Here is a 15,346-nt window from a genome sequence, read left to right as displayed (position 1 = left end):
TCCCAGCCCTTCTACATACATGTTCTGAGACCCAAGGACACGTGACTTCTGGAGCCTCGATTTCCTTATCCGTGCAATGGAGATAATGTATGTAAAGCACCTGGCTTACTGCCGGATTCCTGCCAGGTGCTTCCAACCTGAAAGCATCATAAAACTTACATCCAAACCCTGCTCCTCCCCCTACCTAACTCATGTTAGAAAATGTCATTTCCATTCTTTCATTATTTATATCAAAAACCCTGGAATCATCCTCTCTTACACCCTTATCCCCAGCACCTCCACTCCAGCCTCACTGGCCTCCTCCCACACCTCAGGGCCTTTGCACTTACTATCCCTCTACCTGGAACACTTTCACCAGACACTTAGCAGGTGTGGCCCCATGTTACTGCATTGCACGGAATGTGTCCTATCTTCTGCATATGTGTGATAATGATACGGAGCTGGCAAGTGGCTGCCTTTCCATGAGAGAGTGAGAAGAACCTCCAGGCCATTTCAAGAGACAACCATGCTAGGCTTTTGAGTAGAAATAAGTGAGGAGGGCAGTTTGAAAAGAAAGACCATTTCATCACAAGAAAAACAATTTTGGGGGCTTCCTTGGTGGTGCAGTGGTTAAGAATCTGCCTGCCAACACAGGGGACACGGGTTCGAGCCCTGGTCTGGGAAGATCCCACATGCCGTGGAGCAACTAAGCCCGTGTGCCACAACTACTGAGCCTGTGCTCTAGAGCCCATGAGCCACAACTACTGAGCCCACATGCCACAACTACTGAGCCCGTGCGCCTAGAGCCCGTGCTCCGCAACAAGAGAAGCCACTGCAGTGAGAAGCCCGCACACTGCAACGAAGAGTAGCCCCCAACTCGCCGCAATTAGAGAAAGCCCACGCGCAGCAACGAAGACCCAACGCAGCCAAAAATAAATAAAATAAATAAATTTTTATAAAAGAAAAACAATTTTCTTCTACTTCTTTAATTTTGTATCTATATGCGATGGTGGCTGTTCACTAAACTTATTGTGACAATCATTTCATGATGTACGTAAGTCATTATGCTGTACACCTTAAACCTATACAGTGCTGTAGGTCAGTTATATCTCAATAAAACTGGAAGATAAAAACAAAATAAAAAGAGCAAATCCCAAAACCAAATCCTTGCTCTCAGGTGCATGACAGTGAGAGAAACAGACAAAAAACACAAAACTATATGTCAGAGGTGCTGAGTGTCATGCAGAAATAGAAAGCAGGGTACGAGGATAGAGTGCTAGACCCCAGTGGTGGCAGGGATGCTACTTTATATAGGGAGGTAGGTCAGGGACAGCTGTCCTCTGATAACGTGACGTGACATCTGAAACAAAGGTGCAAACCTTGTCACCGTCTGGGGGAAGAGCCTTCCAGGCAGAGAGAACAGTGAGTGAAAATGGCCTGGGGCCAGGACCAGCGTGTTTGCAGCAGGATGACTTGTCAGGCAAAACTGCAGCGTCTCTCTGGGCCTTCTGGGCCTTGCACGACAGGGTGAGAAGATGCCTGCTGCTGAGCCGGGCATGGGTGTAGGCCACAATTTCACCAAGGTTTCGACATAATAAGGTGCTTTATGCTGCAGTGAGATTCAGTGTCTTGAGCCTGCGTTTAATGCCTGATCCCAAAGGGCAGGGATTATAACAAAAAGCATTTATTGAGCATTTATGGGGAAGGCACTGGAATGAGAGCATGTTCATTATTTCCTTTAATCCTTTCAACCTTGAGGGAGGCCCACCATACAGAGGAGGAGGAGACAGTGGAGAGGAGGTGAGGGAGTTCTCTGAAAGGCGGTCTGGCTCCAGGACCGGTGCCCTCTGCCCCACCAGGCAGGGTTAGCGTGGGCCAGGGCGCGCAGTGCTCAATCCTGCCCCTCCTGGCTGACTCCAGGTTCCACCTGCTTCTTTAGTTTGCTTCAGTTAACACTAACTTTCTGTCACCTGCTTCTGGCTTCTGGCTTCATTAGCCCATATTTATTGTGTTTCACAGCTTTCCTCCCTGGCCATTAGTTTCCACCTCCTCTGAAGGTGTGGATGTGGGCAGCTGGTTAGTCACTTAGGTAAGATTCTTACCAAACTCACCGTTGCACAGGATCTGGTTCTCAGGTCTTCGGGTCCCCCTGGTCCCAGAGTTAATCCAATTTGGGAAGAACCTCATCAAAATGCTGAGAATGGTACATAACCCTGTGTGCCAACTCGTTCACAGCCCTGGATGCCAACTCGTTCATTTCAAAAGGGGAATGTGACTGCCAAGTGGCAACATTTGACCCACAGACGCTGATCCCAGGATAGCTGCTCGGAAGGCTCCTCCGAGCAAGGAGCAAGGGAAAGGGCATGGCCTTAATGGCTCCACCGTGCACAGTTGTGTTCAGCTGCCGTTCCCAATTCCTCGAAATAGTGCCCTGTCTTCTAAAGGGACAGGACGCTGGGTCTGTCCCTCTCATGAAATTACACCAGAGCCCTGCTTTTTAGACTCCCCTCTCTTGGACTCTCCTCTTCTGAAACCACAATGTGTATATATATATACACATATATATATATATATATATACACGTGTATATATATATATATATACACGCTTACATTTTCTTGGAAATTTGGATAACCCATTTTTAGCCAAAGTTGCTGCTTTGTAGGTAGCTGATCTCCTCCATCACCGTGGAGTCTTCCAAGTTTTGTTCTCTGGTTTTGCAGGTATCTTGGTGAGGCCTCATGTTTGAGACTCTGCTTTAATAGTCATTAGCATAAGCCTTTCAGAAAGTTACTTCAACTTCCTCCTCTATCAAACCGGGAACTAACACCTATTCTCCTCTCAGCGTTGCTCTAAGGATTAAGTCAGTTAACACAATAAAGTCTTCTGGGGCTTCCCTGGTGGCGCAGTGGTTGAGAGTCCGCCTGCCGATGCAGGGGACGCGGGTTCGTGCCCCGGTCCGGGAAGATCCCACATGCCGCGGGGCGGCTGGGCCCGTGAGCCATGGCCGCTGAGCCAGCGCGTCCGGAGCCTGTGCTCCGCAACGCGAGAGGCCACAACAGTGAGAGGCCCACATACCGCAAAAACAAAAACAACAACAACAGCAACAAAAAAAAGTCTTCTGAAATTTAGGGGGAAAAAAAAGTGTCATGTAAATGCAAAACAGAATTATTCTTTCAAGGCAAGTTTCCCCTAAAACAACAGTTTAAGCAACAGGGAAAGACGGTGACAGTACAGCTGGCCCTGCACACGATCTGCAGCCTACACTGCCCATTCACGCAGCAGCCCAGCAGCCCTTGTCAATGGGAGTGTGGTTCCACCAGGTCCAAGAACCACTGCCCTAATAAATACTACCTCAGTGTGAAGCCATCCACAGACTCTGGCTATTGTGTTTCCCTGGTCTCCCTGTGCTTTGTCCAGATTTAGTTTTTAGTTGCAGAGTAAATGCGGTGCTCTGAAAGGAATATAAGACGCAGAGTCACAAGCCCTGGGTTCAAAACTCAGCTCTGCCGTGCACGCTGGGTGACGCTCAGCCACGTGTCCTCCCCTCCGCCTGAAACCCCCGCCCCCCCGTAAAATGGGGCTGCTCACATGACCTGTCCTTTGGAGCTGATGTGAGGATGGGATGAGGTAACCGAGGTTCGGTAAGATTAGTGTGGTGTCTGGTGTGCAGAAGACACTCCAATGATGCTTGTTGAAAATAATTAAATGTCATTGATTTGTTTGACGAGAGAAAGCAGTTTATCACTAGTCTTCTCCTCAAAATGCTTTCTTTCTTCAGAGGTTTTAACTTTTGCCTGACAAACCAAGCTCTTCTGTCTGTTAAGAATGTTTTTTATCTTCCTATTCTAACAAAATATTTGGAAGCCAAAATAGATGCTGCGTGTGTGCGTGGGGTACAGACTTTCTTGGTCACTGTTTTAGCCACCCAGACAGTGGTGTTTTAGCTCCCACGTTTCTTAAATGGTAGCAGGGCAAGATTTTACTTTTGCTGTTTCAATCACTGGCATCGATGTTGCAATATCACATAGTAACAGGTTCCCCAATCTGATTACTGGCTTAGTATCTTATCGATCAGCTGATCCGCTCCACTCCTGTATCAGAGCAGGAAATACCCTGATAGGTTCTTTTCTTCTACCACAGATATAAGACTCACCTAAGTTACAAAGTCCTTTTTCCCTGGGGCGCCCCTTATACATATCTCCACAGGAGCTGGACAGAAGGACCTGTGGGATTGGAATGTGGGGAAGGGGCTGCACTGGGAGGCCTTTAGTGGTCACAGTGCCCAGAGGCTGCATCCCACCTGGCACTGATTCAGCATTTGCATGCTCCCACCTGCCCCATTTGGCTAGAACAGGTGAGAGCTGGTCCTGTGTCCTTGTGGGTCCTATATCTCCTGCCCTCCCCTTGCCGTGCTCCCCATAGGATGGGACACCTCCAGGATGTAGGCCTGGTTGGGTTCTCCAGCCCCTGGTGACTCATCTCCCCAGTGGAAAAAGTATGAAAATTGTGCTTGTTACGTTAACAGATTCCTGAGAGCTGCCCCCATTGTCCACTGAGGGAGTTTCCATCTTATAATTGGGAAAACAGAGGTGGTAGGTGTGAGGCAGAGAGCCTGAGCTGGGAGCAAAGCTGACCCAGGGTCCAGTCCAAGCTCTCCTGTCCTGGGCTCCGTGAACTTGAGCTGGTTAGTTCATCTTCCCAGCCTCACCTTCCACATCTGTAAAAGGGGGATACAATGCCCATCTTAGAGGGTGGAGTTAGGCCCTTAAAGCATCAAGCACAGCACTGAGCACAATAGGGACTCAGTAACCGGGGGCTTCTTTATATTGTTCACACTTCAAATGGACTGTTTAGTCTTTTCAGTAAGTCCCCAGACTAGAGCTGGGTCCCAGCACTGAGCTGACTGAAGCATGACTGCAGAGGCCTAGCAGCACCGGCCACAGAAGGGGGATTCAGGTGTCTCCACCCCCCTCCTTGGGGGCAGCAATTCCCCCGTCCCCCACCCCCCATAAAGCCCAGACAGTAAATATTTTAGGTTTTGCAGGCCATGTTGTCTCTGTTACAAGTCTCACCCTGCCAGCACGGCAGGAAGATAGCCACAGATGATACGTAATTGAATGACTGTGGCCGTGTTCCAGTTAAAAGTTTATTTGCAAAAACAGGCAGTTTGCCAGCCCCCTCATAACTCTCAAATTTTGGCTCACACCAGAATCGCCTGGGGGGTGTCTTCCAACACACCTTGCTGGGCCTCACCCCCAGGGCTTCTGACTCTGTGGGTCTGGGCTGGGCCTGCATCTGTGTTTCTAAAAACTTCTGGGTGACACTCCTGCTGCGGGCCTGGGAACCATTTTGAGAACCACCAAAGCTTTTCCCTCTCCCTTCTTTCTCTGTGCAGCTGAAACACTTTATTCCTACTGCAAAAGAGCATTTATTGTGTTTTACTATGGTTAGTGGTTTGTGTGTGGGTCTCTGGGATCCGTTCCTAATCATCTTCCTACCCCAGTGCCTGACAGTAGCCACTGCCCAACATGAGCACTGAACTCAAGGGAGGTCACAGGCACAGGAGCCCTGGGTCCAGCTCTGCTCCTTGGTGGACATTTCTCTCTGGAGCTCTGTGCGACACCCTGTCACGGAGAAGAGGAAAAGGGACTTTGCCCCCTTGCCTATCCAGAAACAGATCAGGAGAGGAGACATTCCCTGCTCAGACTAGACCTTGAACCTGGACTGTTTTCTAAGGAAATGAAACGAGGGTTGGGGGTTTGGTTTGTTTTAATTTTGTTATTTTTTTGCTTTGTGATGTATGAGTGTGGGGGGTTGAATCCAGACAGCTGACTGATGTGGAAAACCACTATTTCTGAGTTGCAGAGACTAAGAAGGCATTTAAAATGACCTGCAGTCAGGGTTTTCTCCTCAGATCAGGCAGAATCCAGTTTGGTCCTGATAAAAATAAATAATATTTGATGGGCTTCCCTGGTGGCACAGTGGTTGAGAATCCGCCTGCCAATGCAGGGGACACGGGTTCGAGCCCTGGTCCGGGAAGATCCCACATGCCGCGGAGCCACTGAGCCCCTGTGCCACAAATGCTGAGCCTGTGCTCTAGAACCTGCGAGCCACAACTGCTGAGCCCGCGTGCCACAACTACTGAAGCTCGCATGCCTAGAGCCTGTGCTCTGCAACAAGAGAAGCCACCGCAATGAGAAGCCCGCGCACCACAATGAAGAGTAGCCCCCGCTAGCCGCAACTAAAGAAAGCCTGCGCGCAGCAACAAAGACCCAACGCAGCCAAAAATAAATAAAAATAATAAATCAATTTATTTTTAAAAATAAAAATAAATAAATAATATTTGAGACCTTCCCTATCCTGAGTGGCATGAGTACAACAACTCCTGGGTCCAACTCCCTCTTTTGGAACTTAGTGCCTTACTCCTGGTTTTTTTTTTGTTTTTGTTTTTTTTTTCCGGTACGCGGGCCTCTCACCGCTGCGGCCTCTCCTGTTGCGGAGCACAGGCTCTGGACGCACAGGCTCAGCGGCCATGGCTCACAGGCCCAGCCACTCCGCGGCATGTGGGATCTTCCCGGACCAGAGCACGAACCTACGTCCCCTGCATCGGCAGGCGGACTCCCAACCACTGCGCCACCAGGGAAGCCCCTTACTCCTGGTTTTTATCCTGAGGACGCTGCGAGTAGATAGAGCCAGGTGTGGACCCACACGTGCTTTCCCGCCTCTTCTTGCTGGTGGGCATGGAGGAGGCCCCACAGGAGCTCACCAGAGACAGGGAGCAACTTAGTCCTGGGCTGGTGTAACAATGACCTTCCTCTTCCCAATTCCCAGGCCTCTCCGATGCAAGCTTACATGGGAATTCCTTTTGATCTGTGAAGTTTCAAGGCCATCCATACCTAACCTTCCGTGCCTCACTCTCTCCTTTCCAAACTAACAGACAAACAGGGAGAAAGGAGTCCTTCCCCTCCCCATCTTGATGTGCTCTGTGAACACTGCCCAAGGTCCAGACATTTGCTGCTCATCTAGACTGTGGTGCAGAAAGCTATGAGCGATGACCCAGTAACCTGGAGCACGTGAAGTTAGCACGGCAAGGGAGCAGGAGTGACCCGACTGGCTTAGAACTCCTTCTGATATTCCCCGTCCCTGCCACCTTGTTACCCCTGCCTGCCAATCAGTTTTGCATCAATAAACTTTATGTTCCGGGCTTTGCCAGATGAATGAAAGGCGAGCAGCTAAAGACTGATCTCTGACCTCAGCACGTAAACAGCCTACAGATTGGACTTGACAGTTAATAAAGGAAAGGCCTAGCACTTCTCAGATGCCTTTTCGCCTTAATTAGATCGAGCATTCATAAGCTTTGGGGAAATCTTCAATTTGAAGAGGAAGACCCCACAAGACAGGAATTCACATCTCTACCCATTCATCCGTTCAGATTGTCTGCCCGTCAGTCTCTACTCACTGACCCTGGTGCCGCCCTACTACCTGTGCTCAGCGCTGTGCTAACGGCTGTCGAGCACAGGGGCTGTAAGAATTCCAGACGTCCGCACCATACTCTCCTGGAAGACAGCGTCCAGCTCGGCAGTCAAGCACATGCTTCGCTTCAGACAAATCCAAGCCTGAATCCTGATTCTGCCGGGTGACCTTTGGCAAGTTATTTAACCTGTCTGCCCTCAGTTTCCTCTTGGGGTTAATAATACCAACTGCCAAGGGTTGTCATCAGGACTAAGTGAGACCATCTGTGTGAGGCCTGCAGCACACAGCCTGGTGCTTAGCAGTGACGCCAGACGTGGAAGTCCCAGCACAGCGCTCGCTCGTGGCTTGCTGGGCCGGCTCTCAGGGGCTGAGAGGCTCCTCCCCTTGCCCTGGCCTTCTGCCTGCCACTGGGGAGCCAGTGATGATAGGCAAGGTCTCTGCCTTCAGCGGCCTGAGAGGCCTACTGTTGACAATGCTTTTAGTTTCTTCATCTATAAAATGGGGGCAGTGGTGCTAATCCTCCTTGGAGGATCAGGGAAGAGCCTAGCACAGAAGCCTGCAAATGCACTTTGCCGAAGGAAACGACTCTGGGAATATTAGATGCCGGTAGCAGCCTCTGGCTTGTCATTGGATGCCACGGCCCCTGCAGGCTGTCTTTAATAATAGATACTTTCAAATTCCTGAACCCGCTTCAAGCTATATTTGCTCACACACGGAGGTTTATTCAGTGTTAATCACATTAATGTGCTGTTTCATTTCACGCTGTGCAATGCCAGCTTCAGCGAGAGCCCAGAGACAGCAGAATTTACGCTCAAAGGGACCTCGTACTGCGTTTATCCAAGCGTCGTCAAGGCATCTCAGCGCCCCAGCAACCTCCGGGCCACCCCCCTGCTCCCCCAGGGGTGCCCTCAAGCCTTAAGCAGTCTTCCTTTCAAGTGTCTCTCTGTATCTCTTGGTTTTTACCCTCAATTAGAAACCTCTTAGGCAAGTGTCCAATTTTTACTAGCCATCTTTAATCCTTTAACAACCCAAACACATGCTATTCAGTAAAAGCTCTCCATCAGGTATCATAAGGGACCCTGAGTGAACAGGAGTTTGCAGCGTCCTTTGAGAGCCCCCAGTTCAATCCCCTCATGTTACAGATGGAAAAACTGAGTAGCAGAGGGGTAAGGACTTAAATCTCTCCCCTGTTGGCTCTTTCCCTAAGCTGATGAATAATCGCCATTCAGATCTTAAACACCAAACAGATTTGCCACTTTTTCTTTGGCTCTGCGCCTCAATCTGCTTGAAACAACCACTTGCCCTCCTGACTCTTGTCAGCTGAGAGCCTCAGATCCTACTTCCTGAGGGGTTGCCCCCCGCACCGATCCCAGGGCCCAGCGCAGCACCTCAGTGCGGTGTCCCCTCCAAGCTTGGGGCCACCCGTCGGCCAGCCTTCCCAAGGACTTTTTCCGGCACCTCTCACCCCTTTCTTACAACATCAATTTCTCCCTTTCCACGGGAACATTCCTGTCAACATACACTCTTGCTCTCATTTTAACCATTTTTGTGTAAAACCCTCCCTTGACCTCACGATCCCCTCCTGGTACTATACCATTTCTCTCCTTGAAAACTTGGCTGTTTCCACTTCCTCTACAGCTGCCATTAACTTCTTTTTTTGTTTGTTTTTTAGAGTAAACGGTGTTTACTTTTTGTTGAATTTTTTCAATCAAATGAAATTGCTTAATTTAAAAAAACTTCTCTCTTTTCTCTTTAAATACTACAATTTCATTTTACCTCAGCAGACACCTAGAAACAAAACACTGGACCCACCAGAGAAAACAGGGCAATAAAAGCATCAGAAATTCAAATCAACTATGGAAGACCTACTGTTAGCTGGCAGCTCTCAATTCTAAACAGAAGTGTCCCAGAACCTATCGGGTTTGACAAAAGTTTCTTAGAACTTGGGATTTGGGAAAGTTGGACTCCAACTGAGTTCTATTACAAAGAGGGAAATTAAGGTCGATGCATCAAATGAACACCCAAAGAAACATTTAAAAAACGTGTTTGAGGGACTTCCCTGGCAGTTCAGTGGTTAAGACTCTGTGATTCCACTGCAGCGTACATGGGTTTGATCCCTGGTCGGGGAACTAAGATCCCACATGCCGTGCGGCCAAAAAAAATAAAATAAAAATATTTTTAACAAGTGTTTGACTAAAACTCAGTATGTGAGATTATTAATAACGTGTCCTCCTAGTTACTTTGTCCTGGAATATATATAGGTTATTTGTAGCTATCACTGCTACAATATCTTCTGAAAAATGCCAAGCTGTATGCAAGATCTTTTTGCTAAAGTCCAGACTGTCGACACTGATCTCGTCTTTTCTCTGCTTGCCCCTCACGCACACTGCTCAGTTTTAGAATAGCTTGGGGTTTGCTGTTTTCCCTCAAGGCCTCAAGAGTAACATCACACTTGCTGTTTCGGTCAAACATCCTGAAGAAGTTGTTGTAGGAGCCTGTTGTAATGACACCGTCTGACCCATTCCACACACACTCAAAGTTATCAAAAATGCAGTCATTTTTGTAGAGGGAGCACAGCCTGCTGCAGAGGTAGCTGTGAACCAGGTAAGTCTCAGTGGGGCGGTTTTCCATGTTAAGATCCCAAACTTTGATGGTCAGATAGTCTCTGGTCATGATATACCTCCCACTGTGGCTGAACTTCACATCCGAAATCGGAGAGATAATTTCAGAGAATAACGACCTGTTGCCTGGATCTTCCAGCTCTTCAAAAACTGGTCATGGAGGGTCTCCGGGGAAGCAGGGGGTGTGGGGGGCCGCTGTGGTTCACTGTGGGGGCAAGGACACTGGTGGCAGAGGCACTGGGGACCAGTCATCCGCGTGAGCTCTCTTGGAGGCCGCCACCCCCACACCACCCAACAACCTGCAGGCTCCGGTGCTGGGACGCCTCAAGCCAAACAACAAACAGGGTGGGAGCACAGCCCTGCCAGTTCACTCTTTCTAATTTTTTTTTCCTTTTTTTTTTTATTTTTAAAATTTATTTATTTATTTTATTTTTGGCTGCCTTGGATCTTTGCTGCTGCGCACGGGCTTTCTCTAGTTGTGGCGATCTTCGTTGCGGTGACTGGCTTTCTCATTGCGGTGTCTTCTCTTAGTTGCAGAGCACGGGCTCTAGGCACGCGGGCTTCAGTAGTTGCGACTCTGGGCTCTAGAGCGCAGGCTCAGTAGTTGTGGCGCACAGGCTTAGTTGCTCCGCGGCATGTTGGATCTTCCCGGAGCGGGGCTTGAACCCGTGTCCCCCGCACTGGCAGGCAGATTCTTAACCACTGCGCCACCAGGGCTTCTGCAGTGGAAGTGTGGAGTCTTAACCATCCGACTGCCAGGGAAGTCCCTAGGAAAAATTTAAGCCTACAGGAAAGTTGAAAAAGTGTTAAAACAGCCCCCCACCTAGATTTTCCAATTAGCATTTTGCCACATATGCTATCTCTCTCTAATAGATATATATATAAACTATATATAAATCTAATACCTATATATAAACTATGTATATACCTATGTATATACCTATATATAACATAAATACAATTTATATAAATATTACATATATTATATGTAACATATACAGATATATATGTATAGTTTGTTATTGTTGAATCACTGGAAAACTTTCAGGCATCTTGCTCCCTCACCCCTAAATACTACAATACTACAACATGTGTCTCCTAAGAACCAGACCTCTCTCACGTAACTGAAACTGCACAACTCAGATGGGACTCGAACCCATGGGCTGGGACTCGAACCCACTGTCTTTTAATTGAGATCACACACCAGGTCTCAGGACTTAATGAAGCTCAGATTCTTTATGTCTCAGTGCAGAAGTAATTCAGCAAGAGGCAAAGTGATGGGTAAGAAGTGGATTTATTTAGAGAGATACACATTCCATAGACAGAATGCAGTCTGCCTCAAAAGGCAAGAGCGACCCCAAAATATGGGGTGGTTAGTTTAGGCTGTTGTTTTTTTTTGCCACATGGCTTGCGGGATCTTAGTTACGCGACCAGGTATTGAACCCAGGCCAAGGCAGTGAAAGCGTGGAGTCCTAACCACTGGACTGCCAGGGAATTCCCTGGGGTGGTTAGTTTTATGGGGTGGATAATTATATAGGCTAATTATGCAATTACCCAGCCCATAAAAGTGGGAGAATTATTCCAACTATTTGGCGGGGGAGGGCAGGGGTTTCCAAGAATTGGGCCACTGCCCACTTTTTAGCCTTTTATGGTTAGCCTCAGAACGATCCTGGTGCCCGCGAGTGTGCCATTTAGATGCTAATGTATTACAATGAGCGTATAATGAGACTCAAGGTCTACTGGAAGTGGAATCTTCCACCATCTTGGGCCTAATCAGTTCTAACCAGTTTTTGTGGTATCTTCAACAGCTATGTCATTCTTTTAAAGGTTGTGCCCTGCCCTCTTCCCTCCTGTTTCTTTTTTTGGCTGCACCACGTGACATGTGGAATCTTAGTTCCCCCACCAGGGAATGAAACCCCGCCCCCTGCAATGGAAGTGTGGAGTCTTAACCACTGGATCGCCAGGGAAGCCCCTTCCCCCTGTTTCATAACCACAGACCATTATCACACCCAAGAAATTAAATGCTGATACAATAATCTAATATAAAGTCCATTTTCATATTTCTTCATTTGCCCCCAAAAGGTCCTCCATAGATACTTTTTTTTTTTTTTTGCGGTACGCGGGCCTCTCACTGTTGTGGCCTCCGCTCCGCGGCATGTGGAATCTTCCCGGACCGGGACACGAACCCGCGCCCCCTGCATCGGCAGGCGGACTCTCAACCACTGCGCTACCAAGGAAGCCCCATAGCTACTTTTTTTTTTCTTCTTCTTCTTTTTTTCGGTACGCGGGCCTCTCACTGCTGTGGCCTCTCCCGCCGCAGAGCACAGGCTCCGGACGCGCAGGACCAGCGGCCATGGCCGCGGCATGTGGCATCCTCCCGGACCGGGGCACGAACCCACGTCCCCTGCATCGCGAGGCGGACTCCCAACCACCGCGCCACCAGGGAAGCCCCCCACAGCTACTTTTAAATCCAGCTTTCATTCAGGGAAGAGGCCCACCCCAATTTAACTTTCAGATCCACCACTCCACCCAGAGTGTTCAAAATCGGGTGACTTCTTTACCAAATCTAAAAAGCCCTCTCTGGCCTTGGCAGGGGGGTAACCCAGGGCAGTCTCCAATGTGGGCTCCTGGGTCAAAACACATTCGGTTCCCCCCCTCCCTTCCTTGCTCCGTCCCCTCTACCAGTCCTGTGAATGTTGGGGGACCCCAGGCTTTTGTGCTGGGCCCCTTCTCCCCAGTTCCCAGGTGGTCTCATCTAGGCTGGTGGCTTTAACACCAGCTGCATGCTGATGCCACCCATATTTCCAGCATCCAAGCTCTGACATCCCCCAACTCCAGACTGATGTACCCCACTGCTTTCTTCTCAGCATCTCCCCTGTGACGGGCCATCAACATCTCAAACTTAACATGTCCAAACTGAGGTCTTAACGTCTTCCCTTCTTTCCCATCTCAATAACAGCATCCCCCTCACCTATCATCTACCCCGATTCCACCCTTCCCTCACCAGCCCCCCAACCGCTGGGTCTTGTCTGGACCCCTGCTCCCTGCATCTTCCCCGCCGCCTCTGACGTCTGGTCCACCCTCAGGGGTCTGCATAGTGCGGGAGCCTCCAAACTGCTCCTTACGCTTGCCTCCCCCACCAGCACATTTTCCAGCATTGCTAATCTTTTAAAATTGTAATTCAGGTCAGACCACTCCCTCTTTTAAAACCCTCCAACAGCTTCTCCTTGTAATGAGAAAACCCCCAACTCAGCGGGGTTTCTGAGGCCCTTGGTGGTCTAGTCCTGGCTTTCTCCAACCTACTCCACCATTCTTTCCGGTGACCCTACCCTGGCCTCCACTTAGTTCCTTAAATACCCAGGCTTTACCCCCTCGGGCCTTTTGTTTCTACAGGCTCTCCCCTCTGGCTGCTACGCCCTTACCCTGGGTCTCAAGGTCAGCCTGCCTGTTGGAGATCGCCCCGGCTCTAAGCTCACGCCGCCCTCTCCAGGCAATCTCCTGGGGAGGGCTCTGATTGGCTTAGTTGGTATCACATGAACACCCTTGTCCAATCATCTGTGGCCAAGAACAGGTCACTGGGAGGAAAACACGGCTGCCAGGAGTTGCACTGGTTGCCTTGGGGGTTGGAGGTTTGGGGCAGGGGTGCGGTTTTGGGGGAAGAAGGTGGGCAATGTCTCTAAGTCTGCTCAGCCTTCAGTGCGCTCGGCCTCTCAGCAGCGCTTAACCTATTGGGAACTACCCCTTTTATTTTTCCAATAAAATGTCTATTTTAGCCAAAAAGGGCAATATATACTTACTGATAAAAGAGTTAAAAAATACAGAAAATAACAAGGGGGAAAAAAAACAGCATTACACCAGCTGAGGACAACCACTGTTAGCCTCCATCGGCTCTGTTGTCGCCTCCCTGGTCAATCTCCAGCCATGAACCTTGAATGGATCCTCACCTTCCACCGCTTCTGCTTTTTCATTGTATATCTGGATTCTTTCTCCCATTTTTTTTTTTTTTCGGCTCTCACTGAGATACCACCCACTGCAATGGCTTCAACCAACCACCACGTTTATGCGGGTGATTCCCTAACTGAAATCCTTTCCCACCAATTTCTTGGTTTCAGATTTGTATCTGGCTGCTAGATGGCCCCACAGGATGGCCCCACAGGATGGCCGTGGGTGGCTCAAACTGGGAGGCTCTCCTTCCATACCCTGAAGTCTCTTCCTTCTTCTCTGGATTGAAGCCCTAATTATGGCATTGATGAAGTAAAATTCATATTCTATGGCAAGACGAGAAAAATTTCAACAAAATTTTTCTTTGCCTGTTTGGGCCTCCTCTCTCCCCTTTGGTGTGTAGTGTGCATCCGCATCAACCAGACCTTCTTAAGCAATAACCTTCCTTCTTAATCTTGTAGGGGGCCACAATGACCCATGACCCACTACTCACTGTGCACGTGTAGGTCTGGATTGTGTCAACTGTCAATACTACATCATTTGATGTAGGACCCTTTGTCTCAAAAGCTTATATAACTGTGCTTTGACCTCTAACTGATGGAACAGTCCTCAGAGTTTTCTGAAAGACTGGCTCCAGGGTTATAATCCTCAGGTTAGCTCCAATAAAATTTTCCATTTCTTTCTCAGAGAACTGTCCCATGTACCATCCTTCCAGAACAGCCACGATCCTGTCCATTTGCTGCTCTTCCCCCATAAATGGGTCTTTGTGAAATTCCATTTCTTTGGCTGGACACCATCATCCCATCCCCATCCACTTGGTAAACTCATCTTCCAAGACCCTGCCCAAGGGTTACCTGCTCTTCAACATCCTCCCGAGAAGTCCTGCTCTTCTGTGCTCCAGGAAAATGCCATTTACGGAAGTCATTTCTGTACAAATAAATGTAAAAAGCCTGGATTTTTTTCCTCGATGCCACTGATGCCACCGTCCCAAATTCCTGACCCACTGAGACTTTGCTCAAACAGTTAGACTGCCCTATATGCATACAGAAATGCTAAAGACTTTACACAACAATTCTCTCCACAGATGTTTCCCTGAGACACAGTGTGGGCTGGGCAGAGGGGGAAGGTAGAGTGAGGGGTTCACTCACATCTACCTCCATCAACTCTGCCCCTCCATCTGGGAAGCTGATGCCACCTGAGGGGCCTAGTCACACTGTGACTTTCATGGGCTCTGGGCACTTTTGATTTCACGAGCCCTTTCCTCCATTCATTAAAATTTTTTTTTTTTTTTTTGCGGTACGCGGGCCTCTCACTGTTGTGGCCTCTCC

General features: G+C 48.9%; 1 pseudogene; it reads right to left on the bottom strand.

Moving 5' to 3' along the window:
* Positions 1–9,613: 9,613 nt before the first annotated feature.
* On the bottom strand, positions 9,614–13,172 carry LOC132511930 (serine/threonine-protein phosphatase 2A 55 kDa regulatory subunit B beta isoform-like; annotated as a pseudogene).
* Positions 13,173–15,346: the final 2,174 nt, after the last annotated feature.

The sequence above is a fragment of the Lagenorhynchus albirostris genome, chromosome 20, assembly GCF_949774975.1.
Source record: "Lagenorhynchus albirostris chromosome 20, mLagAlb1.1, whole genome shotgun sequence".
Classification (NCBI taxonomy): Eukaryota; Metazoa; Chordata; class Mammalia; order Artiodactyla; family Delphinidae; genus Lagenorhynchus; species Lagenorhynchus albirostris.
The sequence above is the reverse complement of the archived record's forward strand: the minus strand, read 5'-3'. Positions and strand labels throughout refer to the sequence as shown.